The sequence below is a fragment of the Ictalurus punctatus genome, chromosome 27, assembly GCF_001660625.3.
Source record: "Ictalurus punctatus breed USDA103 chromosome 27, Coco_2.0, whole genome shotgun sequence".
NCBI classification, from domain to species: Eukaryota; Metazoa; Chordata; class Actinopteri; order Siluriformes; family Ictaluridae; genus Ictalurus; species Ictalurus punctatus.
This window is the reverse complement of record NC_030442.2, coordinates 11,535,518-11,561,129: the sequence shown is the minus strand read 5'-3', so window position 1 is coordinate 11,561,129 and position 25,612 is coordinate 11,535,518. Positions and strand designations below refer to the sequence as shown.

The 25,612-nt window shown below is 41.3% G+C and overlaps 1 protein-coding gene across 5 annotated transcripts in view; it reads left to right on the top strand.

Moving 5' to 3' along the window:
* znf536 (zinc finger protein 536) overlaps nucleotides 1-25,612 on the top strand; it is a 184,382-nt gene that overhangs the window by 7,182 nt on the left and 151,588 nt on the right. For all 5 annotated transcript variants that reach the window (XM_017458816.3, XM_017458814.3, XM_017458815.3 and 2 more), the window contains one exon: nucleotides 782-838. The gene's annotated coding sequence lies outside the window, so the exon portion shown is untranslated. The remainder of the gene's footprint in view (nucleotides 1-781; nucleotides 839-25,612) is intronic.

Genomic DNA, 25,612 nt, shown 5'->3' with positions numbered 1-25,612 from the left:
TTTGATCTGACTTTGTTTCCCTCTGTACTGTCGTCTGCATGTGTGCATATATCCGTTTTAACTACATTTTATTTATATTTCTCATATATTTATCCGGCTGTATTTAAAGTTCAGTCATTGCCGTGGGCTCACATGTGTTCCATATGTTCCGTGTTCCATCACCTCTGATTTACTCTCCTTGGTGTTTTGAGCGGGGTGGGGGAATTCTTTTATTAGTTCATTAAAATGCACGTGCCTTTTATTATTTTTTTCCTTCACCATGCAGGTGAAGGTTAAAATTGCTGATAGCAGCACTTTGAAACTGACGTGACAGCCATGGTTAATGAAATGTTATTTGTTTTGCCGTTGAAGTACCCATCATTTAAAAGTGATTGCAGGTGGGGGAAAAAAAGCGATATAAAAACAGTGGAACGCTATTCGGCGGCACTGTAGCATGAGGGATTTGGACGAGGGGGCGCGGTGCTGTTAATCAGGGAGCAAGGTTAAAAATGGATATTAGCTAAACGATGATGATTTATTCTTGAGGGAGGAACAGGCCAGAGACACAGGGGTGACACTACTTCAGAAGCCTGAGAGTGGATCATGTGGTCATGGAGGTTCACAGGTGGCTATTAGAGTGATGTTATGAAGAGGAGAGAGAGAGAAGGAGGGATAGAAAAAGAAAGTGCACAAGTGTTGTAGCTGTCATTAACCCTGAATGGGAAAACAGCTCTATAATCCTCTTTATCCTTTCCCTCTCTCTCTCTCTCTCTCTCTCTCTCTCTCTCTCTCTCTCCCCCAGATTCAACACTTGGGAAACCTCCTCTGACGACCTTCTACATCTCTTGCTATCTCACAGGTAGGACCCTGTTATTGTTACCCCCATACACTATATTTTATATTGCACATGTTCACACCACACACACACACACACACACACACACACACACACACACACACACGATCAGAGTGCTTGTGCTGTTGATTCTCCCGGTAATGATGTCACAGCGATAGTGGAGGAGAGCAAATGTCTCCTGATTCCACCATTTAACGGCTGGCTGAATTGGCTGATAATGATAGCATTGGCGTCTCCAGCCGCACAGACAGACCAGACCCTGTGAATTAGCGAGAGAGAGAGAGGGGAGGAGAGATAAAGAGAGAAGGCTAGAGAGGCAGAGCGAGAAAGAGGGAGCGGGAGACAGGGTGAGAGAGAGAGAGCGAGAGAGAGAGAGAGAGAGAGAGAGGGAAATGGTTTACAAAGGAAGAGAAGCCAGCGATGCCAGAAAGTGAAAGATAGAGACGTTGTCATAAAGAGACGGTGATGTACTTAACATATCGGCGCCATGCACTTGAACAAGCCGCTAGAGATGTGTATGTGGCAGTGGTGATAGCGAGATGACCGGCTGTCTGCAGAGCTCTTTAGTGCTTCGCCACATTTCTTCCTGAGCTTTGAAGTGAAAGATGAGGTCCATATCTTATCTCAAAAATAGAATAGAGTAGAACATTTATTCAATAAAATTCAATTAAATAGTATATGTGTAGCAGTCTTAGCAATAGACCTTGTCACAAAGCAGCTTTACAAAAATCCGGATGTAGATTTAGATCCCTAATGAACAAGTCAGAGGCGATAGTGGCAAGGAAAAACTCCCTGAGACGACATGAGGAAGAAATCTTGAGAAGCACAAGAATCGAAAGGGAACCCTCTTTTGAGTGACACCAGATAGCGGGATTATAAATCATTGCTCTTTCAACAATTGTACTCTGTAAAGTCAAGCACCACTAAGTTTGTTGATATGATGATAAGAGTCTTGGGGTGAATATATGACAGTCGTTATGATTACAGCAGTCCTTAGATACAAGTAGACAGTATCCAGGTGAAATGATCCACTAAAGCAGGGTCTTAAAGTTGGGTCTGGAGACCACCAAGGGGCGTCTGTGCTTTTTAAAAAAAAAAAGTTTATTGTTATTATTTAGTTCAAATCACACTCTCATGACCTCAGATTATTAACAAAGTTATTATATTTTTTATTGAGGTCTTATAATTATTATCCAGTTTGGTTTAATCCAAACCTGTGAATAAATGTAATGTCGTCTGTTGTTGGAAAGTTCAGGAATAAAACACTCTACAGGTCAAATAAATAGATGAAATATTATTGTGCATATTTAAATAATGGTTATGAAATAAATCTGAATTGAGTGGTGTGTGGAATTTTATTTATTTATCTATTTATTTATTTATTTTACAGTTTAAAGGGGTTGAAAAAACCTTGACAACACCTGCACTAATAAAGTAAGGGTGTTATTTAATTATACACAGAATTATGGGATTTAGAATTTCGGTATATTGTAGGAAAGCGAAGGATACATTCGATTCAGATACGACTTGATACATAACTGCCTCAGATTTGTTTTGGACAAATTCCAGACACACCTGTAGTAATATTTAGCGAAGTCTCACATTCAGGCAGCTGTCAAAATATATCTCTGATATAAAAGGCTGGTCTCTGAGGTGCCCCAGGTGCTATTAAATAGGAGAAAAAATATATAGAGCACCAACCCCAAACCAATCAGGACTATCTATCAGGCTGTCAATCACATTGCATGTCAGTTCAGATCTTGTTATACTAACATCCAGGCTTTTTTATTAATAACATAATTATTTGTTTGGGGGTGTGGTTTTGGAGGGAGGAGCTAAATTGTTTTCAATTTGAATTTTTAAAACGTTCTGCCAAAATTGTTATTGATGACCTTTAAGCAAATACATTGGCTTGTAAAACACTTTAACCTGGTTCATGTGCGCTCTGTTCATGAAGATGAAGCATCTTTTTATTCAAATATAAGTGCATCTTTCTTTCTTTCAAACGGACAGTGTTGTTTTTTTTTTTTTTTTTCAAGGCAGCATTTAACCATGCATCTTGAAACACGATTTTTCGGCCCACCGAGAGTCCTAATAGAGTATTACTGTTTTTTCTGGCAGAGCAAAAGTAAATAAGTAGATCTGAATGTTAACGAATGTTCCAAGCTTTGAACACATACCCTTCTGTGAGCTCCTCTCTCCTCACACCACATTTCCAGGACTGCAGCGCCGCTCAAGTACACCGAGACGACCTTTAAGTATATATGTATGTGTATCTTTGAGCTGTTTTAGCCACTGAGGTTTTAGCAAATCTGTTTTAGCATGGAGAAGGATAATGAGGAGGTTCAGAAATGTACAGTACACTGTCACACAATCCCACGTTATGCATGTTCCACTCCACGCTGTGCACGATGTCTCAGTGTTTTAAAACGTATTTTTTTATTAATGTCCTAGTGTTATTGATTTAAACATGTTTTGAGTGAATGAGTTGCAGTTTGAGTAAAAAAAAAAAGAAGCTAAAATTAAACTAGAAATTGTATTAAATTGTTGTATTTTTTAAATTTAATTGTAGTGAGCATAACAGTGATCATATTATACATATTAAAATAGGCTGCCTCACTATTTTCTTTCTCTCTTACACACACTTTCGTGCCCACACAGACATACACACACACACACACACGCACACACACACACACAGACGCATTTAAACATTTGTACATCTCACCTGCCATCACTATACGGAAGCAGTGCTTTTGTTTGTGGAGAGCTGTCACTCCTGTGAAGACTGTTTTAATGTAACTGCTGCTGAAGGTGAGAGTTAAACAGTATTTACTTTAGGGAATTTGCCTTTATCTGCGTTATTGCCGAAGTGAATATTAAAAGGCCTCTTGGAGAGAATTCCCCTGACATGCGGCTTCCTTTACACCTTTTAAGTCTTAAGACGCTTCCTCCTCCTCCCCCTCCTCCTCCTCCTCACACTATGCTACAGCATTTACCCTTAATATATTTCAAGCATGTTTTTGGGAAATTTTCTCAACAAAGCCACTTCAAATATATTTTTTTTTTGGTTCTTTCTTTTTTGGTCACTTGACATTGTTGTCTGTCTCTTTGTTAAAGCTGTTGTGCCAATCGGTCTAATTGGGAGAAAGCTAAGTGAAGTGAGGGATGAAGCGTCAGGGAAAGTTGGCCTGTTTGAGAAAATAAGGCTGTCAGTATGGATCAGCAAAGATGCACATGGACGATCCAATCGCCTCACACTCAGCCTGAAGAGCAGGACATGGCTGAAAGAAATCTGAGCCAGTCCAAACTGAGAACTCGGGTTTCTCTTATACTTATAAATCCACTCAAAGTGTCGGAAAATGTGTCAAAAAATAGACACGAGACTAACCAAGGTCAAGTGATTTTGTACAGGATGTATCAGTTCCTGTTCCTGCCCTCTCTGTTGGATACTGTACTTTGAAAAGTGCACTGTGTTAGAAGAAAGTGCACCAGGATCAAGATGTGCTAACAGAATTACAGAATTACAGCAGCAGACCATTCTGACTACAGCCCATGTCATATGACAAGGCGCGTTTTTATTTACTCAAAGGAAGGGTCGGATCAAACGCAAATAAAATTCTCCAGTTTGTGCAAATGGGAAATGGTGCAAGGACATGAAAAAGAAATGACCTTGTGGTAGGGGTTAATTTTTCTTTGTCACATATCTTCATTTAGACCAGGAATTTATATATATATTTTTTTCTACTTTTCTCCAGTTGAGGTGGGACAAGCATGTGATTCCTCTGAGGCACATAAAGCCAACCTTTGCATCTTTTCCAACTGTCACTCATGTCGTGTAACAAACTTGGTAGAAGGCGCTATCTGCCATCTTCCGCATACATGAGCTCACAGAGGACTCCGATTGGCTAGTGTTGTTCTGATTGACAGGGGAGAGAAAATATGCCATCCCTCCCACTCAGTGAGCATGGATGGCTGTGGAATCATTGAAATTCAAATGCACAATCGCTTGAAGATAGGGCGAACGCTTTTCCGTCTTGCCACTCAGGACGGATTTTGAAACTTTGGAAAGTAGTGCACGTACACTACCTCGCTAGCACTGTCACTACATTCTAATAAATAATTGCTTAATTTTTGCTCTACTCCATAATTTTTTTTTTGCAGTTTGCTGCTGTAAACTGCTGTAAAGTCGCGTTCTTTTTTTTTTCTATCTCAAAAACATAGGCTAATGACACTTCTGCTCAAAGCAGTACTTTTTTCTAAAACTCTTTTCTTCACATACATGAATAAGAATGTCATGCATTCATATTGAATATGCAATTATAAAGAGACATTTATAACAGGTTTAGCTGGTGACTAGTGTGTGTGTGTGTGTGTGTGTGTGTGTGGGGGTGATGGGGTTGCTCTAGTGTTGATAATTAACACTTTCCACTGTACGTGTGGGCCGTCATTAGGAGGGTAAAAGATCGTCTCTGTTTAAATTTGCATGATGATGGTACTGTGACCAGTCATCGCTAGATCAACCAGCTAGAAAAGGCCTAAGGTTGGGAAAGGAAGATTCATGATCCCCTCTCTCGCGCTCTCTCTCTCTCTCTCTCTCTCTCTTTTCTTCATGGGAGGTCTCACACACACAACCCTAAACCCACACACATACCCACGTCCTGCCGCTCGCCTCTCTCAGGACCGATGATCCGCTGTGATCTCGTTTCAGTGCGGCCCGATCCGGGGAAGCTCTGGGAGACTTTCCTTTCGTTTATGTATTTATTTCTCTCGTGCCACTCCCTCCCTCCGCCTCTCGCTTCCTCTCTCTCTGTGCCCTACTGATTGCCATAGCCTCAGGGCTCTCCGCCGCACACTACATCCCTGTGATTATATTAATGGCCTCCTGCGCTGGGTTTGGAGGCAGACCAGGGTCTGGGTAATGCATGGCGTGGTGGTGGTGGTAGCGGTGGTGTAGTACCGCCGACTGACCTGTAACCTCAGAGGTTGCAGGCTCATGGCCCAGGTGGACCGACGCCACTCCATGGGCTCCCTCTGGGCCGGCTACTTAACCCGCAATGCCTCACCGAGCACCCAGTCAGAGCAGCAGCACAGACAGAAAGAAAAAAAAAGTGAGCAAAAGATATGGTGTTTCCCTGAGTCTCCTCTGAACTAGAGGAAGTTTATGAGTAAGACAGGCAAATCAGAGCCACAGGCTTTTGGCTAAAACTCACAAAGCTGGCTAATAATTCTCCCATGAACAGTATTGATCTTTATTTGTTATTATGGCACTTCTAGCATTCCTGCACATTTATTTGTCTTCATTAGAGTCTCACAGCACCTGCAGCAGCCTTGCATATCTAGTGTAGTGTGCGTGTGTATGTGTGTGTGTGCGTACGTGTGTGTGTGTGTGTGTTATTGCAAACGAAAGCTTTATTTACGACTAAGATTATGCTGATCATCTATCTTTGTGCCTCCTTTTGTTTCCTTTGAAATGGATATGTACATGTGTGTTTGGAAAAGTTGATGTATCGCTGTCTTTATCCATTCATTCACAGTTCATGTACCTAAGTGTGTATGAGTGGATGACGGAGTGGTTAGGTATAGGACTGGCCAGTATGATGATATGATATCAATACTGTGATAAATTACATCATGCTACACTTATCTAGGAGTATGCTGAATATCAGTAGTACTTTTAAAACCCTCAGCAACTCCATTGTTAGGTAGAATTGAAAACGAATTCTATATTTCCTTTTTTCCCCTAGTATTTTGTAAATATTAAATACAGTTTCGCAGGCACTTCAGAAAAGCTATTTCGTTTGCCGCTTTATTATGGTGCTGTATATGTCCCTACATGTGTAGCGTATGTCTCTGAGACAGTCTGAGGCTCCCACCACTGCCACTGTACTAAACATAAGTGTATACAGAAGAGAGGTCAAACTCGTCCACGCTCTTCTTTCTCTAGCACTCATCTTCACTGTGCTTGCGCTCCTTCTTTTTCTGCTTTTGTTGTCAGGGGTAATCTTGAGAGTGATCTTAATTATGGAGGTTCAATATGATTTTTTTTTTCTTAACACGCTCTTAATCAAACAGCGCAGTTAGTAATGAGAAGGAGGGGCTATGAGCTTACTCACACACACACACACACTGCTGGCCTTCACTCTGAGGTGGAGAGAGAGAGAACAAGAGAAAGAGAGAGAAAGGGTAAATAGTGAAGGGGGAGAGATGCAGGGACTGATTAGAGTAATGGTATTTGTGTGACAGAAATATAATGTGAAAATATAAATAATTATTAAGGGTGGTTTTATTAGTATCAGCACAAAAAAAAAATGAGATTATGAGATTTTTCCCTGAATACACACAATTTATTTATCGACTTATTTATTTATTTATTTATTTTTAACCTTTCCTTTGTCGCTAATGTAATATCCTCATTATACCTTTAGTATGTACAGATCTCGTATTTGGAAATATGAACATAGCGTACCCTTGAAATTATTTCAGGTACATGATTAAGCCTCGAGGACCGCTGGTGTAGTTGAAATGAGCTTTTAGAGTAAAGCTTCAAAGGCGCAATAAAATCAAGGTTTAAGATTCAAGAGTTTATTGTCATTGTCCTGGATAACAAGATAACTGTACTGCTCCAAACAGTGCCGCCTTAAAATACGTATGAACACGTGTAACTCATGTATGAAACAAACAAAAAAGAATAAATATACCCCTTTTTTTCTGATGTAAAAAAAATAAATAAAAAAAGCAAATATAACTTGGTTGATCTGATACATTTGGAATAAGTGAGTTATTTGAAGAATCCGGTCAGGGGGAATGACACAATCTTCCAGTTACATTAAAAGTGTTCAATCACACAAAACATTACACTGGAGCTAAGAGACGATTTTCAGTCACATATATTATCTACTCAGTAATCCCTTATTTGTCTCCCAAACTTCATCTGGGAGACTTCATGTATATCTTATATACATACTATATCTTACAGCAGAAATGGTTCTGTATATCAAAGACAACACTCTATCTGCATTTACACTGTCCCTTCATTTGCCATAGCCTATGTTTGCACAAATTGATTAGATTTATTTTTGCTTTAACACAAGATCTTGCCAGTTGTGGACTGTTTTTAAACTAGCCTACTTGCCAGAGACTTTCCACCCACAATCTTGTTCCAAAACTAGTCAAAAATTTAGTGTAAAAAACAAGTCCCTGGCAACCCTGGACACCAAACATGCCCTGGTGGATTGATTACATTTGAGGTAAATTCATTTGTTTGCAATTGTTTAAAGAAGTAGTTCAATAGTAAAGAAAAGCACAGAAAATAGTCTAATTTCCACAATCATCCAGTTATCCGAAATGTACTTAATGACCCAAATCTTTTGTTGTCAGATATTTGCTTTTTAAAAAATGTTTTTTTTTTTTTTAATCTTTCCACTGGAGCTATGAAGCTATTATTTGTTAGCAACTGAATAATCTAATATCAGACACCAAACATTCTTTGGCTTAAATTTGACTTGTCAAAAATGTCAAAATATATCAGTTTGACTTTTTGCCAAATGATTCCTTTAAACAATTTCTATAATTAACCTAATTACACTACACATCATGCTCAGTCCTGAAAACGCAAGAGCTGAATGTAGTGTAAAAAAGGAAACGGGGCTGTGATTGCTGGAACAGAGTGAGAAAAGTGAGATGCATTAATAATCAGTGTGTGTGTGTGTGTGTGTGTGTGTTGGGGTGGGGGGTTGAGGTTGGGCCGGCACTGGGTGACGAGGAGAAGATGGAATCCATTACACATAAACACCCTTTAAGCAGTGATGGGATGATCCAATGGGATTAAGTGGGAAATCCTGATGGACGTTGAAAAGGTGACCACACACAAGAAGGGTGGCGTAACACACACCCTGTTGCAGGCAGCACACACATACACATACACATACATGCAAACATACACACATGCTTTTATATACACATAGACAAAAACCTGCAAGAGTTATATATACTCAATGCACAGATTCACAAATATAAGGTCTGGGAGGTTAATAAGAGAGGTCAAACTACAGGTCAAAGGGCAGCTCTGAGAGTCAAGCTTTGTAGTCGTAGTGTGTAAAAGAACTCATTTTTAGGTTGGATTTGTACACATTTGACTCGACTCTATGTTTGGTTTTGTCATATGACAAAAGTATGATCTTAACCTTCACTGTTGATAATAAATTGAGTCATGCAAATTGATTAAGAATCAAAAGAAAGTGTCTATAGAATTAATTTTGAATGAATAAATAAATAAAAACAAACAAATAAAAAATAATCATAATAATAACTGTTATTCGTCTTATTATTATGATCATTTTATTATTCTTATTATTCATTTTTCATGATAATTTTTATGGCACCTTTTACAACTTTTAAGTAGTTTGTTTCCACACCCTTATAAACTAAAGACACAAAATTGCATGTGTAGAGTTTATGGCATGGCTTTAAGGCAGTGTTTTTGCCGTTCTCCGTTCTTTTTTTTTTCTTAAAGGGGGGGTGGGTTCCTTATTAGAAAACAACAATCAGGGTTAGTTCCGTATTCCCTGCATTAGGTATGCATGATGGCGTCTCCACATCTTGTCTCTATATTATTAAAAGTAGTTTGCCCATAGGCTGCTTCTGTGCTGAAGGAAGTTGGACAGATGGCCATGTTTTTTTAATAGATCACAGTCATAAGTAAAGCAAGGCAGAGGATGAGGTAGAGTGATAGCAGCAGCTCTCCTCGCTGTATTAAGCAGGGCCGCACCGAATGCAAACACACCGCTATCCTCAGCCTGCACGCCGGGATAATTAGATGAAATACTTACTGAAATGCTTACATACTTTCCGCTCGCCGTCGAGTTAAACGCCAATGCTTGTTTGCCCTCCGTCTCGTGCGCGTCTCTCTGATTGGACGTTAGAACGGCGTATGGAAAGTGCATTATTAAGCTTATGAAACATGAGTGCTCGAGTATTCGAAGTCACCTCAGGCCGGTTCTTCCTTTCCTGCGCACGTCTTGTTTTCTGCGTTCGACTGAAAGTTGTTCATAACAGGATGTTAAATAAAAATCTCAGAGAGAGAGAGAGAGAGAGAGAGAGGGAGAGAAGCAGAGAAGAGAGAGATGATGTGTGCGTGGTTGCACTGTTCCTCTGTTCCTTGATGTATGCATCATGTCAGGCAGCCATTGTCTCCTGGGTAAAGAATGATAGTTCAAATACCTACCATCTCTCCCCTGGTGCTCCAAATGCTCGCCTTTGAAGTTTTTATAATCCATCTGTCATCTTCGAGTGGGGAGGGCACATGTTCTGTACTGCTCAATTACTGAATTTTCTTTTTGCCAGCTACAATGAGGCAGGAAGCAAATAATATGGGCAGAGAGACAGAGGAAGAGACGAGCTGGGCAACAAAATTCCCAGAATTCTCACGCACTTGATCACTTGATCACCCCCCCCCCCCTTCTATCTCTGTTTGTCAGCCTTCAAACACAGTGTGTGTGAGTGAGTGGAAATTCTAAAATGCTTCCTACTGTTACAATTATAAGGAATCTGATTGTATGCTTATTGTTTCCAGAACCTTGATCAAGAGGATGGAACTGTCTCTACCTTTCTGAGGGTGATCATATTTCAGACTATTCATACAGTTTTATTTCACCTAAATATTTATTTGATCTAAGTAAGACACGGTATGAAATTAGGATTAGTATGAAGCAGATGATATGCATTTCAATTTAATATTTAATGTTCCCTTTCCTCTTAAGGATGCGTGCAAAATGGAGCCTGTTTGATGTAGATGACGTATGTTGCAATACTTAGTGGTAAAAATGTTTTACTTAGAAAATGAGGCACGGGGTTATTTTAAAGCTTTCAGAATGAGTGTGTGTGTGTGTGGGGCGGAGGGGCGGGGGCAAGAACCTTAGATGCTGGAAAAAAAAAAAGAAAAATGAAAAATGAACACCACAGCTTGGTTAAAGAGAAGAAAAAAGTACCTAATATCTTTACCTTTAATTTTTTTCGATTCTTTTGTCTCATGTCTTATCTATAGTGACAAGCAACAAGAAGAAAAAGCAGACACTCATAGAAGATGATAGATTGCAGCAGGCGATGATGAAAAGAAATTTGACATTCTTTTGTTCCCTTTGAAACTTCAATATTTGGGGTGTAATTGTTTCATAGGCACTATATATCTTCATTTATGCCGGAATAACATGTTGGCTTTTTTTTTTTCTTTCCCCTTCTTCTTCTCGTCTAAATAAAAGCAGCACCCATCTGCTTCTGGAGCCAGCCCGAGCCTCCTGCTCATCGCAAAAATAATACGCGTCCTAATGACTTCCACATATTTGGAAATCTCCCTTTTGAAATTGGTCTTGGCAGATTATTTGCAGGTACTTGAGTTGCATCTGTTTGCAATTTTGCAAATGTGGAAGACTTTAATGCGGCACTCTTGGTCTAGGGCGCGGGGGCTATTCTGATCTCGGCTGTCAAAAAATAATAATAAATAAAAAAAATAGTAATCTGCTTTGCTGTTGTTGGTTTTTTTTTTTTGACCATCGAGGGTGGACACGTCTGTGGAGGCTTGAAAAAAGATGTCCAGGAATAAGTCAACGAATAAATGTATTCATTAATAGATAGATAGATGGAGAGATAGATAGATAGACAGGCAGACAGACAGACAGATAGAGATAGATAGATAGACAGACAGACAGATAGATAGATAGATAGATAGATAGATAGATAGATAGATAGATAGATGGGCTGATAGAGAAGACATTCATCGAAATCTTATTTCAAGTCCACTCCAGGAAACAATAAGAAATGCGCACTGGTCAGTTTCAAATCCGTGTTCAGACTTTGCATTTCTGGGATAAGACTTAGAGAAAAAGTGCATAACAGAGCATGTGGCTAGCAGCTGACCAACCTAAGCCATCTCTCTCTCTCTCTCTCTCTCTCTCTCTCTCTCTCTCTCTCTCTCTCTCTCTCTCTCTCTCTCTCTCTCTCTCACTCTGTCTCTCTACCTACTTCTTCTTCATATAACCTGCTGTGGCTCTTCCGCTGTCCCAGGCAGAGTATCAGCACACACTGTCTCTCACCCAGTACAGTGTAATTGTATAAGTGGTTACAATTACAGTCATTACAGATTCCATCAAGTCTGTTTAATCAGTTTGGAGGGGAAAAAAAAAAACCCGAACATAAAAAGATGAACTTTTAACTCTTTTGTTTTCTTTTGTATTTCTTTTTGGAACGGTTATGTTTTATTAGGACTGGAAACTGAGGAGAGGCGAGCCGATGCCAGGGAAGGCATTATATTAAAAAGTGTATGCCTTGCAACTTTCTCCCTGTTGGAAATGTTTATTTGAACAGTAAGCTCATGATTTGAATATTTGTAATCCATGCTTAAATTTACAGGCCAGATGAACTTTTTGGCACGCTATCGCAGCCATAAGTAGGATTTTCTCGAAAGCTTTAAAAAATTTAAGCCATTTGCATCGCTAATCTAATTTGGAAAAGGGTGGCTGAGCATGCTTTTCCACCCCCCCCCCCACCCCCCCTCCTTTGTTATCTATGTACTTTTTTGAAAAGAGGCATTGTTTGATTTTTAATGTACATGCATACCTTAGGTGGTTTTGTGTGGTTCCCAACACTGAACACACTTAGAGGGGCAAAAAGGGGGGGAAAAAAAGTGGGAGTAAAAAAAAAACAAAAAAAAGGAGTACATGAGTACATGTGAGATGGGGGAGGGGGGAGGGGTGTGGGGTGAGGGAGGCGAGGGAAATGTGCACCGGGGCCGTGGTGCTGGAGTGGTTTTGCTCCGTGTTCAATTCAAATGAGTTTACTGGGTATTGACTCGTAATGTGGCGAGAGGCCACCCATCTCGGAGGCTGGGCTCAGTGCTGTTCTGTACGCTGCGCTTTCTTAAATGATGCTAATCAGTCCGAAGGGGCCTGGCCTCTATCGTTCATCGGCTTTTCTGGAATTCAAATGTGCTGAGAACCTGAAATGAAACATGTCTGTGTGTACAGCATGGGTGTGCACGGGGCTGTGTGTGTGTGTGTGTGTGTGTGTGTGTGTGTGTGTGTGTGTGTGGACATGTCTTTGGGGAGTTAAGAGGAATCAGATTAGTTAACAGGGAGAAAGGTGAAGACAACGTGGTTTAACTGCTGTCCTGTTTCACTGTGGAGTCAAAATCTTTTCATGTATCTGAATTTCATGTGTGTGCGCGCGTATGTGTGTGTATATGTGTGTGTGCGCGTGTGTTAAGATAGCAGTTGGCTAGACAGCTGACGGTGTCCTCTGGCCCTGTCTAAGCTCAACTCTGGTGTGAAAAAGCCCCCAGTTTGAGGGCATTATATAGATTATTGGTGTGGGCTTAAGGCTCCAGGGAGGCCGAGCACGGAGCCTGAGACTCGCCAGGGACACGGGGGGCACCGAGGGAGTCGAGTCAGGGCCTGCTGAAAGCAAACACAGGCTTCTGCTCTGGATCTGGAGGGATGGAACGAGGGCTCTGGCTGCTCACACACGAGCATCATCTGGTCCAAACTGCTCATTATACCAGCACGACCGTGCTCTCCTCAGCCAACTGAGACAGTCCGCGCTAAACACCCACTGACACACAAGTTAGCACGCACACATGAGTGCACAGCACAGGCACACAAACACACTCTCCACACACACACACACACACACACACACACACACACACACACACACACACACACACACACACACACTCACTCACACACACTTAGTCACTCGTCAACATACGCAATCTACTGGCATATTTACACATATGCTGCTCAGACTTTAATATGTAGGCAGCCACACACACACACACACACACACACACACACACACACACACAAACACACACACACACACGCACAATGTAACATTAATATGCACTCTCATTTGCTCAGAACAAAGAGCTTGTCTGTCTAAACCTGCCTAGAGAATAGGTCACTCTGATATGTAATATCCAATGGAAATATCATTCAGGAGTAGGTGGAAGTATTAAGCATATTTTATTATAATTTTTTTTTCCCCCACAAAGCAGAGTTTCGGATTCCTTTTAACTCCCTTCTGGGAAATAAGAACATGATGCAGTAGGTAAGAAAGCACACACACACGCACACACTGGTGGTAAGGTTTAAGGAGGTCAGATAATAAATGGAGAACAAGTAAAGCTAAAATAAAACCTCTGTGTGCTTGTGTAGCATATTATCACACAACCGCCGAATAGTAATAAATCACATAAGTTTCGCTTCAGCTTCCTATCTTAGAGAACGTAAAAGTTAGCGAAGGACAGATAGGTACATAATACTCATGTTTGAATCATTACATGCTATTTGTTGTTTGTATTTGGAGGCACGTATAGTAAATCAGTCCTAAATCTAAATCTATGTCTCTTCAGGCGTGTTCAGCTGGTCTACCTGGCTACCCGCGATGTTTGTCTGTGTGTGTGTGTGTGTATGTGTGTGTGTGTGTGTGTGCGTGTGTACGCTGTTAAAGTGTGGAGCGCTGCTTAAATAACCTACTTTTGTCTGACAACGGCATCAGTTGTAGAGGTGCACATATGCAGAAAGCTATTTGGAAAGGCATCCTCGTGCCTGTCAGCTTTTATTATGCGGGAAGGTGTCATGTTTGTAACGAAGCTGAGTGCAGATGGCAGAGTGGAAGAAATGGATCACTAATTTTAACAATGATTAATGAACAGAGATGGAAAATGAATTACGCTCCACTATTGGAGGGAAGGAATATTCTCTGTGAAAATGTTAACTTCGCCTGCCAGCCTGCTGGAAAGCCGGGCGAGAGTGGTGGAGACGCGGGAGAAGGGGGGGGGGGGGGGTGTTAGGAGAGAGGGAGGGTGTATTCCCCCCCCCTACATCCTTTGTAAAGTCAACACTTCAGTGCTTTTGCCTATTACTTTTAGAAATTCGCCTGCCAGACACCTATTGTTGTATAATAGGACCTCTCTGCTATCGGTTCTGCCCCTGTCTCCCCAAAAAAAGTGCAGGTTTTCAGAAGACAAATATTTGGGAGTAGTTTACTTCTCGCTTATTATTATTATTTTTTTTGGTTAATATGTGTGCAACTGCAGAGCGTTTCATGAAAGTGTTTCAGTCAGATGGACTGCCACGATGTTTAACATGAAATTTCAGCGCACATGTCTACTTGTAACTAGTACAATGCCGTAGGTCGTGTCCCGAGTAAGATGTAAGATGTACTTCCAGTAACACGACAAAATATGGAGGGAAAAAAACATGAAAAGAAAGAGCTATGAACCCCTTATCTGTCACTCATCAAGTTTAACACGAAATGGCAGAGGAACTCATTTTAGGTAAACTCTTGGGAAAGTGGTGAAGCAAAAAAAATAAATAAACACTTTTTTTCTACAAACACCCCCTCCCCATCTCATGTCTCTCAACTTGCCTTGTTCTTGTTCCTAAAGTTCTGTGAAATCGCACTAATGTGCATGTGTGTGTGCGTATGTGGGTGCGTATGTGGGTGCATGTGTGTGTGTGTGTTTTCCCTCCAAGTTGCAACATTATAGATATATGTGCAGTGTATTGAATCTAATTAAGCACCTGATGGGAAATACCTTTTAAAAAAAATAAAAAATAAAACACAGCAACTTTTGGAAACAGTGTAAGAGTGTGTGCGCAGAAGAGTGCTCAGGTTACCCAGCATATGCTAAGCAGTGAGAGAACATGCACAATGCCTTTGGTGAACAAGGTGGGGAAAATGCTCCTGGGATCCAATTTAGAATGTGACTTAAGGCAAGCATGCCTTTGTGTGCATGTATGTGTGTGTGAGAGTGTGCGTACTCGTCTTGGTGCTCTATTGAAATAGTACAGGGTGATTAGAATTCCCCTTGCAGGCTCTGGGGGTGGCCTGCTTAGAGCCCCACATCTGTGCCCCCGCCCCTACTCAGATGCCCCGTCTCTCTCTCTCTCTCTCTCTCTCTCTCTCTCTCTCTCTCTCTCTCTCTCTCTCTCTCTCTCTCTCTCCTTCCCTGTGTCTCTCTCTTACTCTCTGGGAGGCCTGCCCTCTTAGGGTTACAAGCTACTTTAAAACGAAGTTAAGCCATGTAGTTCACATAGTTTATGTCGGCCAGATTATTTGTCTAGCGTTAAGCGGGAGCTTTTTAAAGCAGGATCGTGTAACACATGGCATTTTGAGGCTGTGTACGATCCCTCCCTGCTTTTTTTATCATTCTGTTACAGTCTGTAAAAAGAAAAATATAAGCCAAAGGTTATTATTGTCTGTGTATGTGAGAGCGAGCATGCTCTCAATAGTTTTGTGTGTGTGTGTGTGTGTGTGTGTGTGTGTGTGTGTGTGTGTGTGTGTGCACATGTTGACATGCGTGTGTTTTGTATGTTATATGAGGAGATTGATGAGTGAAAAAACCCCAATGACACCAGTGTCAGATCCATATACGCTGATGGAGCAGATGAAGGAAGCGGTTTTGTTCCCAGGAAAGTGGCACCTGAGGCAGGAGTCATATTTTCCCCGATCATCAAAGTCCCGTCCAGCACGTACGGAGCCTCTGGCTGCCTCAGCTCTTGTCTTTATAACACCTGAACCAGTGTGGAGCAACATTATCAGCTTCAGTTACATCCACCATATCCACACAGGCTTTTCTCATTCACCTCACATTTAAGTGACAGTGCATTATTTAAAAAAAAAAAAAAACAACCCCAAAAAAACAGAGGATCACATTAAAAATTATGGCAATTATCAGACGCTTTCCCCCCTACTTTTGTTCCCATCACAGTAGGACGCGCGGAGTAGCGCTCAACTTTTTGAAGCCGTAATTACGGGTATATCAAACACATGGGTGCTGCATCTCCTCGTTGGGCTGAGTTTGTTTACAGGCGCTTGTCTACCCCCTCGTGTGAACCTGTCTGTGTTCTTCCTGTGCCGCCCAGTTGCAGGTACGACTGGCTGGCATGCCGATTGATGGCGCCAAAAGAGGAGGATATTAAAGTTGTCTGTCACGCGGCCCCTCCTCGGTGAAAAACAAGTGCATGTGAACTTTTCAGCCGCGCGCTGTCACCTCACCTAATCAGGATGTGAAATCTGTATCCCCGGCACACTCATTTAAGTTTCACCGCCACCCTCCCCGTTGGAAAAGGAAAATAAAAAGTGGTGGAGGCAAAAAAGAAAGAGGGGAGAAGAAGAAGAAGAAAAAAAAAAAACAGCAAAAAGAACAATCACGCTGGAAGTAATGCGATTTCCAAATAAACGCCCGTCTGTCAGAGGCAGGAGACGCGCTCGCTTCCCCAATGTAGCTCAAGGAGACAATTAGCAAACAGAGGTGACACGGTAAACAGGTGCAGCCATTATTCCAAGAGCTGCTGGCGATACATCCCCATCTCCCCGACTGATGGGCGATCATGTGACAGGAGGGGTGAATTATCTGTCTGCATCAGGGCTCGACTGATTGGGTCTGCTTGCCGTTTTACTCCAACATCCTCTCTGAGCTACTGAAAAAAGAAAACGAGGAGTGTTTGACAGAAAGATGGGAGGACGGCTCTCTAATAGACTCTCCACGAACGAATGTATGCCGTAGCTCTGCTTTTCTACCCCACACCCCGTCTCTTTCAACACTTTGTTTCGTTCACTTCCCTTTTCCATTATTTATGTTCTCGTGCGTTAACTCCTCTTTGGAACCAAGTCTGTCCTGCTGGCAGTCATGCATCTCTTTTTTTTTTTTTTTTCCCTGTTCGTCTATTCTTCCTACTTTTAGATGTCTCCATTTGTCTCCGTCCCCTTCCACTTTTAATCCTTTCTCCATCTTTGCGGCGGTGAACAATTATTAAGACATTCTTCTCTCGGAATGCAACTTTCTAATTCATAATGTGAGACTGAGGTCAGGCCAGTTTGTAAGAATCGATTTCTTGTGAAGTGCTAATCAATGAGAACCTTTTCTCCGTAAGCTACTAAAGGTAGAACGATATATTAGCAGTAAAGTGAAGTTGTCTCAAGAGTAGATGAGGGTAAATGGCAAATAGAGCGAAGTGGTATAAATACATATTAAAACAGAATTTTACTCAAATAACTTACTCGATAATCTTTGGCAATCCATATTATCTATATGTAATCAAATATATGTATCGATTCACATGATACGCTTCTAATACAGTCTTAAATGCAATGAACGCTAAGAGACAAGAGAAGTATAATTTGATAAAATTGCATAGGACTGTATTCAGACCAATGTATAGGATCATGTGATATACACTAGTGTATACTTCATATGTTTATGTTGCTGTTGCCCTTGGCTAATTTATGGCCAATCCTCACAAAATATTCATTTGTTCGTTGTATAATCCAAAAAAAATCTAGAAAACTCTTCCCATTTGAGCGTAATCTCCAGTTTAGGCACATGTTATCCATCAGGGCTCCATCTCCATGGTGAGGCATTGTACAAATCTGATGATTGACATGAAACACAGCCTCTCTGCCACTGACAGTTTAGGCGGCATTAGTTGGAGTGGCAGCCGTCTTGCTAGGAGTTAATGATAATAATTATTTAGCATTTTTTATTGCAGGATAATTATTTAAGAGGTTCATGTAGTCAGCAGTGTAATCAGTAAAGAGCGATTACAGAAAATCCACAGGCAGGCAGATGGTAGCTGTTGTGTCCCCCCTCCCTCCATTCTCAAACTAGTACACATTATAGCAGCGGAAGGACGAGGACAATGGAAAGGGCAAATGATAAAATTAAAACCTTTTTTTCACCATTAAAAAGATATTTATATAATCTCAATTGCACAGAATTATTTCCAATCAACCAAATCTATGCAATCGAAATGACACAAAAAGTCTTCATTAGGCCTGACCCTTACAATCTTTGTACATTTGCTTCGAATTATGTCGTTGAGGCTGTTTGCATGTAATTAGCATGAATCAGGTTCAAATTGTTTCCCTCTACTATACCAACTCTCCAGTCGTACAGTAGACCCGAACATGGTCCTGTTTTTATTGTACACAACTAGTGAGGAGGAAAACGTCTCGCTTTCCAGGGTCGCCGCTATCGGTACGCCGAAGCTCCTGCCCTACATTCCTGGCTAATTGTATAATTGGAAAAAGCTCTTCAAATGAGCGGCCCCGTTTAGCAAGCCTGATCTTCCCAGAGTTGTCCCCCTGCCACCCTTCAAAGTAAATCACAAAAGAGCATTTTGGGAATAATAATAATTTCAAACTGCGTCCATTATTAAACCAGGGCAGCACAACATCGCTGGCACCACCACCAAACATGACATTGTTTTTGATGCCATATACACAGAGCAGACCTGAGCTAACAACATCACTTGTGAAGCTACACTACAGCAATCTACACCACACACACAGACTGCTCAGACTGAATGCAAATAAAAATCTCCTGGTGAAAAATGTAATTGTCTTTCATTTAAATGGGAAAGAACATAGGATTCGTACAGTTTTTTTTTTTTGCTTTCAATCTAGATGGACCTTAACTATGCACATTTATGAACCTCAGAACCGTTAGTCAGTAGAAAATGGACTAACAGGAGTAAAAATAAAATTAAATAGAGAAATAACTTACTATTAGTAGCAGTCACGCTTAAGGCAGATCTACAGTACAGCTAATCAAGAATACATTCGTATGGAAATCAATGAGGCTCCTTCAGCGTGTGTGTGTGTGTGTGTGTGTGTGTGTGTGTGTGTTGATCTTTAATCCTGATGAAGTATGGAGGTCCTGCACCCTGGTTTACGAAAAGTTTGGATTAGATGAAACTTCTGAAAGCTGCTACATCTCTGACACAGCTCTGATGTACCTGAGTCCTGTCTGGCCATTCATATTTTACATTTACTCCTGCGCTCATGGCCGAATTGGATTTCCAGATTTATTGCCCCATGCACGCTCTGCTGTTCCTTTCCACAGCTATGGCGGGTCGATGATTTCTAGGGTCGACGCCTCTAAAGGTGTTGCGGAGTGCGGTTAAAACGAATCTGTTAATTAACCCTATCGATCGCTTCAAAAATAGAGGCAAATGAGATTTGCATACAGCAGGCATGATCAATGCATTAACTGATTTCTTTCCCCCCCGCCCCAAATCTGATTTCCTCTGTTTTGAAGTGAAGGAGAGGGAGGGAGACCCGATGCCCATCGATCTGCTGCTGTGCAGACGAGAATGCAAAGCGTTTTATTATGCATTGAAGGGTAGAGCGTTTTAGGAACACTTAGATCTCAAAGTTCATTATGTATTTAGCTTGAATATGGCTCAATTTCGTCTGTCGGGAGGCATCGCAGTCAGGTTTCCGGTGCATACGACGCGTTTCTATTTGTATTGTCCTCTGAAACAACAATAATTAAAATGCATTCACAGTTTTGCTCGGTGAACGCCGTACTTGGGCATTAAATAGTACTTTAATTGGTAGCCGAGTGGAACACGTAGTATTAATAAGGTGATATTTCTTCAGGCGAAACAAAATCTGTTCCCTTTTCCCTGATTGAGGCGCAAACAGCAAACACGAAAAACAACCAATCTAAAAAAAAAAAAACGCAGGAGGGGGGAGAAAAAAAAACAATAGGTGTTAAAAAAGCAATATGCTGCGTTTTCTCAAGAGTGGCTTATTATAGAGTATTGATTTATAAGGCTTTAAACGTGATCCACCATGCGCCCATCAAGGGCAGAAAAAGAAAAAAGAGAGAGAGAGAGAAAGAGAAAGACAGAGCTACATAGGGGCTCGGTGGCAGCCGGCGGGTGCTGTAGAAAGCCCTGCTCTGAATAGTTTGGGAACACAAAAGGGTAATTGTTTTAGCCCAGATGTTGCTTTCGCACAACAAGCAGGATACAATGTTCCTACTGAGCTGATGAGCCCAATCAGTGAAATGATTAAAAATTGATTTTGTCCCTGTAATTACAGTATGTAAACTACTTAGCCAGGATTGCAAAGGAAGTGATTTTCTAATTACGTATATACTCTGGTGTCTAATGATTGGTTTTTTGAAGTAATGAAGAGAGGGTCCTAACGACTCCTCTGTGTTCTGTTGTTTAAGGAGAAGGGGGAAAAAAAAGACAGAGGCAGGGAAAGAGACCATCGTTAGGGCGAAGGCAGCAGGCAGACAAAGAGCCTGAATTGAATTCTCGTGACAAGGCGCAGGGATTGTGTTTGTTAACATGTGAGCCGGACGCTAATGGTGGCCGTGACTTGTGCGGGGTCACCAGTCCAACAATCTGGACCCTCCAATTAAATCCCTCTGGAGTCATGATTACCGCAGGCACACACAAACACACACGGCACACATGCACAATTCATTTTTTAATTAGTTTTTAACAGAATTAGCAGCTTCTGTAGCATATACTGTACTTCCACATCAATGTAGGAAGCCATTTGTTTATAAAATGATCAGAACTATATATTCTACACTAATTCAATCTATTAAAGTTAGTTGGCAGGGACTCGTTTTAGTAAACTGGGATGTTCAATTTGTAATATTGCATTCCAGTCCAGACATCCAGCTTTCTTCCTGGTTGTAAACGGTATATACTTTATTTAATAGGAATGACCTAAACAGTCCCATATGAGTGTTGTTGATCGGAGTAGCTTTAAATACAGCCAGTAAAAACTGGACGGCTTCAGGTTTGCAGAACTCCAGGCAGAAGTACATCTCTCAGCGGTTGAAACCATATTACAAAGTCAGCCCTGCTTTTAAGTTCGTTACCAACAAATTAGAGTAATCTGATAACGCTTTGCATTCTGTGAAGCGAACAGGACGGAAAAAAGAAAGCAAACAAACCGAAATTCCACACAATCGGAAGCCACGCTCATGCAGCTTTGCATTGTGGGATGATTTAGGATGAGGGGGAGTTGGGGAGGGTTAGCATGAATCCAGATCCATTATGATGGAGAAAAACTTTATCAAAAAAAAAGGAGAGAGAGACAGAGAGAGAGGCAGAGAGAGAGGCAGAGAGAGACAGAGAGAGTGAGACAGAGAGAGAGACAGAGAGAGTGAGAAAGATAGAGAGACAGAGAGAGAGACAGAGAGAGAGAAAGAGAGAGAGACAGAGAGAGAAAGAGAGAGAGAGACAAAGAGAGAGACAGAGAGAGAAAGAGAGAGAGACAAAGAGAAAGACAGAGAGAAAGACAGAGAGAGAAACAGAGAGAGAAAGAGAGAGAGACAAAGAGAAAGACAGAGAAGGAAAGAGAGAGGGACAGAGAGAGAGACAGAGAGAGAGACAGAGAGAGAGAGAGAGAGAGAGAAACAGAGAGAGAGACAGAGAGAGAAACAGAGAGAGAAAGAGAGAGAGAGAGAGAGAATTTGTCACTGAAGCTTTGAAATGCTGCCAGTATCAAACTGTACTTTTCAGACACAGTTGATTGGGAGAGAAGTCTAGCCGTGTTAATAATTCATTTAGTTAGGCTATGATCTATCATTTTGTACCTTTTGACATGTGATACTGAAATTTAATATTGCATCAATACAAATGATGCATTGCCACTCGGTGCAGGGGATGTGGATGGCAAAGAGATCTTTGGATACGTCTTTATGTCTTCGTCCCCCCCTTCTCTTTTCAGATCTACATTGTGCTCAAACACAAAGGCTTTGAGCCAACTTCCTCACCACTTTGATATGCATGTTTAAAAAAAAGACTTCTTTAAGAGCTTCTCTGCTGCTTGCGAAGGGTTTCGTGGCTAAAGGAAAGCATCAGAAGTCGACAGGCTCCGTTACAGCACACTTAGACATCATATGTGTCCCTCGAGAGATCCACGACACACAGCTCACTTTCTTCTGCTGCACTTGAAGCCTTTTTCACGGGCAACTTTCACACTCACACACACCCTACTTAACTAGGTGCTCAGATGCATAGCACACCATATGTCCGGTGTATCGTTTATCCTGAATGTGTGGACTCATTGCCCCCACTTTATCGAGCTTGCAATGAGCAATCTGTAAATCATTTCAGTCTCCGTCCAGTTGGTCTGGTATTGATTGACTCTTTTAGAGAAGATACCTGACAGTGTACTGTACACTTTAAAAAAAATAAAATAAAAAATTATATATGGGAGGAGATTCAATGTTACAGGCCAAGAACCTTGTTTTGTCGTCGTGTGCATGAGCTGTGATTCACGGTGCGTCACGCTCGTGCTAATGATATCCGATCTTTGCGATACCTCCCATGCTCCTCTCTGAGGCGGTTATTAATGCGCCACTCGCCTCCGTTTCCCTCTCTCTCATGGCGCGCAGTGATCGGCGGATGTCAGTCAGGCTCCCTTTGGGGCTGCGCGGCAGGTGAGGCAGCAGGGAGACACTCAGCTTGCTACAGCAGATGGGTGAAAAGAAAATGAGGCAGGATGTAATCCGAAAGTCACCTTTAAGACGGAAGAGTAGAAATTGAATTCTTTACTCCGTGGCTTCTGAGTCATCGTGTATTAGTGGTCCGTGGTATCCTGAGGCACACAAATAAATAAATAAAAAAAAACAATGGGATTGACCAAAGTATAAAGTGATATATTTGCCTTTAAACGTTGCTTGTTGCCAAACCGTGCTCGCGTGAAATGACAAGGAAAGGCGCATACGACCATGTGATCGTGAAGGAGTCAAAAATTTCACGAGCATGGCACTACGATCGAAGTTCTAAAGCACCAAAAATAGTGTCATTTTGTCCACCGCTCCAACGTGATAAAACAGAGCAGCTGTTGGTCCCTGAAATCCACGTGACAAACAAAATGAAGACGAAGAGCCGGTTAGGAAATAATTGGTTTGGAGTGATTTATAAGGATCTTTTAATAGGATATTAAGAACATTAGCTATTTTCGCACTGCCGCCATACTGGTTTGCAGCATCTTAATTGAAAAACCTTGTTTGAAAAATTCTAAATTCGTCATGTGTGATGTCTTAAGTATGATTAAGGAACGTCAAAAGTCAAAAAAAGGGATTTAATCCAGTGCGTAACGTGTGTTTAATGTGTATACCGTGATGTGTTATAACCAGAATGTTACACATATCATAACAACATATTGGGCTGTATCACTCAAAAACATTCATTTTCAATATTCTACCTCAATGTGTGTGTGTGTGTGTGTGTGTGTGCATGTGTGTGTGTGTGTGTGTGTTTATTTGTCTAACTACAGGTGCCTGGCTTTGTTTTTGAAATATACCTGCAGAGGACAGCTTAGCGGGTGGGGGCATCTGTTCTTACTAACTTCATTAAATATTGCTATTGAATGATGGGTGATATAGTCTATGTGAAGAACAATTAGCAAGCCTTATATCTCTAGAATAAGTGTGATAAGGATCTTATCTTGAGGTGCATATTGTTAACAGATGGGACTCTCAGTTCCGTGCCGTTGTATGTGTATGTAAGAGTGTGTGTGTGTGTGTGTGTGTGTGTGTGCTGTCAGTCGGTGGATGGACTGTTAGAACACTTCATCTTTCATTTTAGATCTGAAGCTGCAAATGAAGATTGATTCAGAGTGAACGCTGAAAAAGCGGCTTATATACTGACATATATTATAATTTACTAGCATGTGACACGTTTGCACGCACATATGCATAGGCATTATCAAGTATCACCACATATTCATGGGGGGGCCTGTGTGTTATTAAAGCCATATGATATAATTGCATTTGATGTGGAATAACCACAGATTCGGTGTCGCTCCCATGCGAGGGTGCCAGCGGAGATGGACGAGCGCATTAGCGGCAGGGACAACATTAGATTTGCTCAAAATTATTGATCTTTTGTTTGCCAGCCAAGTCGGCAATAAATAACCGAATAAGAGAGACGTGACTCATTATCGCCGTGCCAATTGACAGACCTCTATCAAAACAAGTCTCTTGCCTTCTGCCCTGTGTCACTCTTTCTCTCTCTCTCTCTCTTTCTCTCACTCTCTCTCTCTCTCTCTCTCTATTTCTCCACCTCTCTCTGTTACTACTCTTGTCACACAGACACCGATTTAATCAGCTTTTAATTCCTATACTCTCACAGCCTCCTCTTTTAACTTAAGGCCTCTCTGTGTCACTATCTGATTCCCTTAAAATTTTAATCCGCCTGAGATAACCTGCATTAGTCCATATTTTAACACACGCACATTTGGAAGCTCTGTGTTTTATTCCTACCTTCTTAGTGGAAAAAATCCTTTTATCACACAATGGGTAATTTATATCCATTACCAACGTTTTCAATCCCTTTCAGGGCTGCTGTCAGTGCCTTTGGCACCCTCATGATTAATGTGATCTAATAATAGTGTGCCATTATATTTCCTTTAGTAAAACATGTACCAACATCCTATTCAGCTCCAACCAAATTCATAGCCTCTTAGAACGGCTCTCGCCTTTTCCTCGGCTGAAAGACAAGATTGCTATTTTCGCGCAGGAGATGATTGTGGAGAGGGTTCTGTAAATAAGGTTTCATATTTTGCATCATTTTGGGAGTGAGATGAGATGATGCGTTTTTGTGCTGGGCGCATACGTGTGTGTGTGTGTGTGTGTGTGTGTGTGTGTGTGTACATGCGAGGTTGTGTGTGATGAGAGATTGGGAGGTGTGTCTGAGAATGAATTAGTGTCTGTATGTGTTAATGTTGACGCCTGTGGCTTAGGATGCTTCAGGATGTTCTGTGTGTAGCGTATTGAGGGGGGTGTGTTTGTCAGCGATGGTGCAACATATCAAGAACTATTATAGATTTCTCTCTTTGTAGATTAGATCTTTTTTTTCCACACAATCAGTGAATTTAGAGATAGATAGATACAGAAAGCATTGACACTGTGCTCCTGTGTGGGTTTAGAGCTTTGAAGGCGAATGTGTG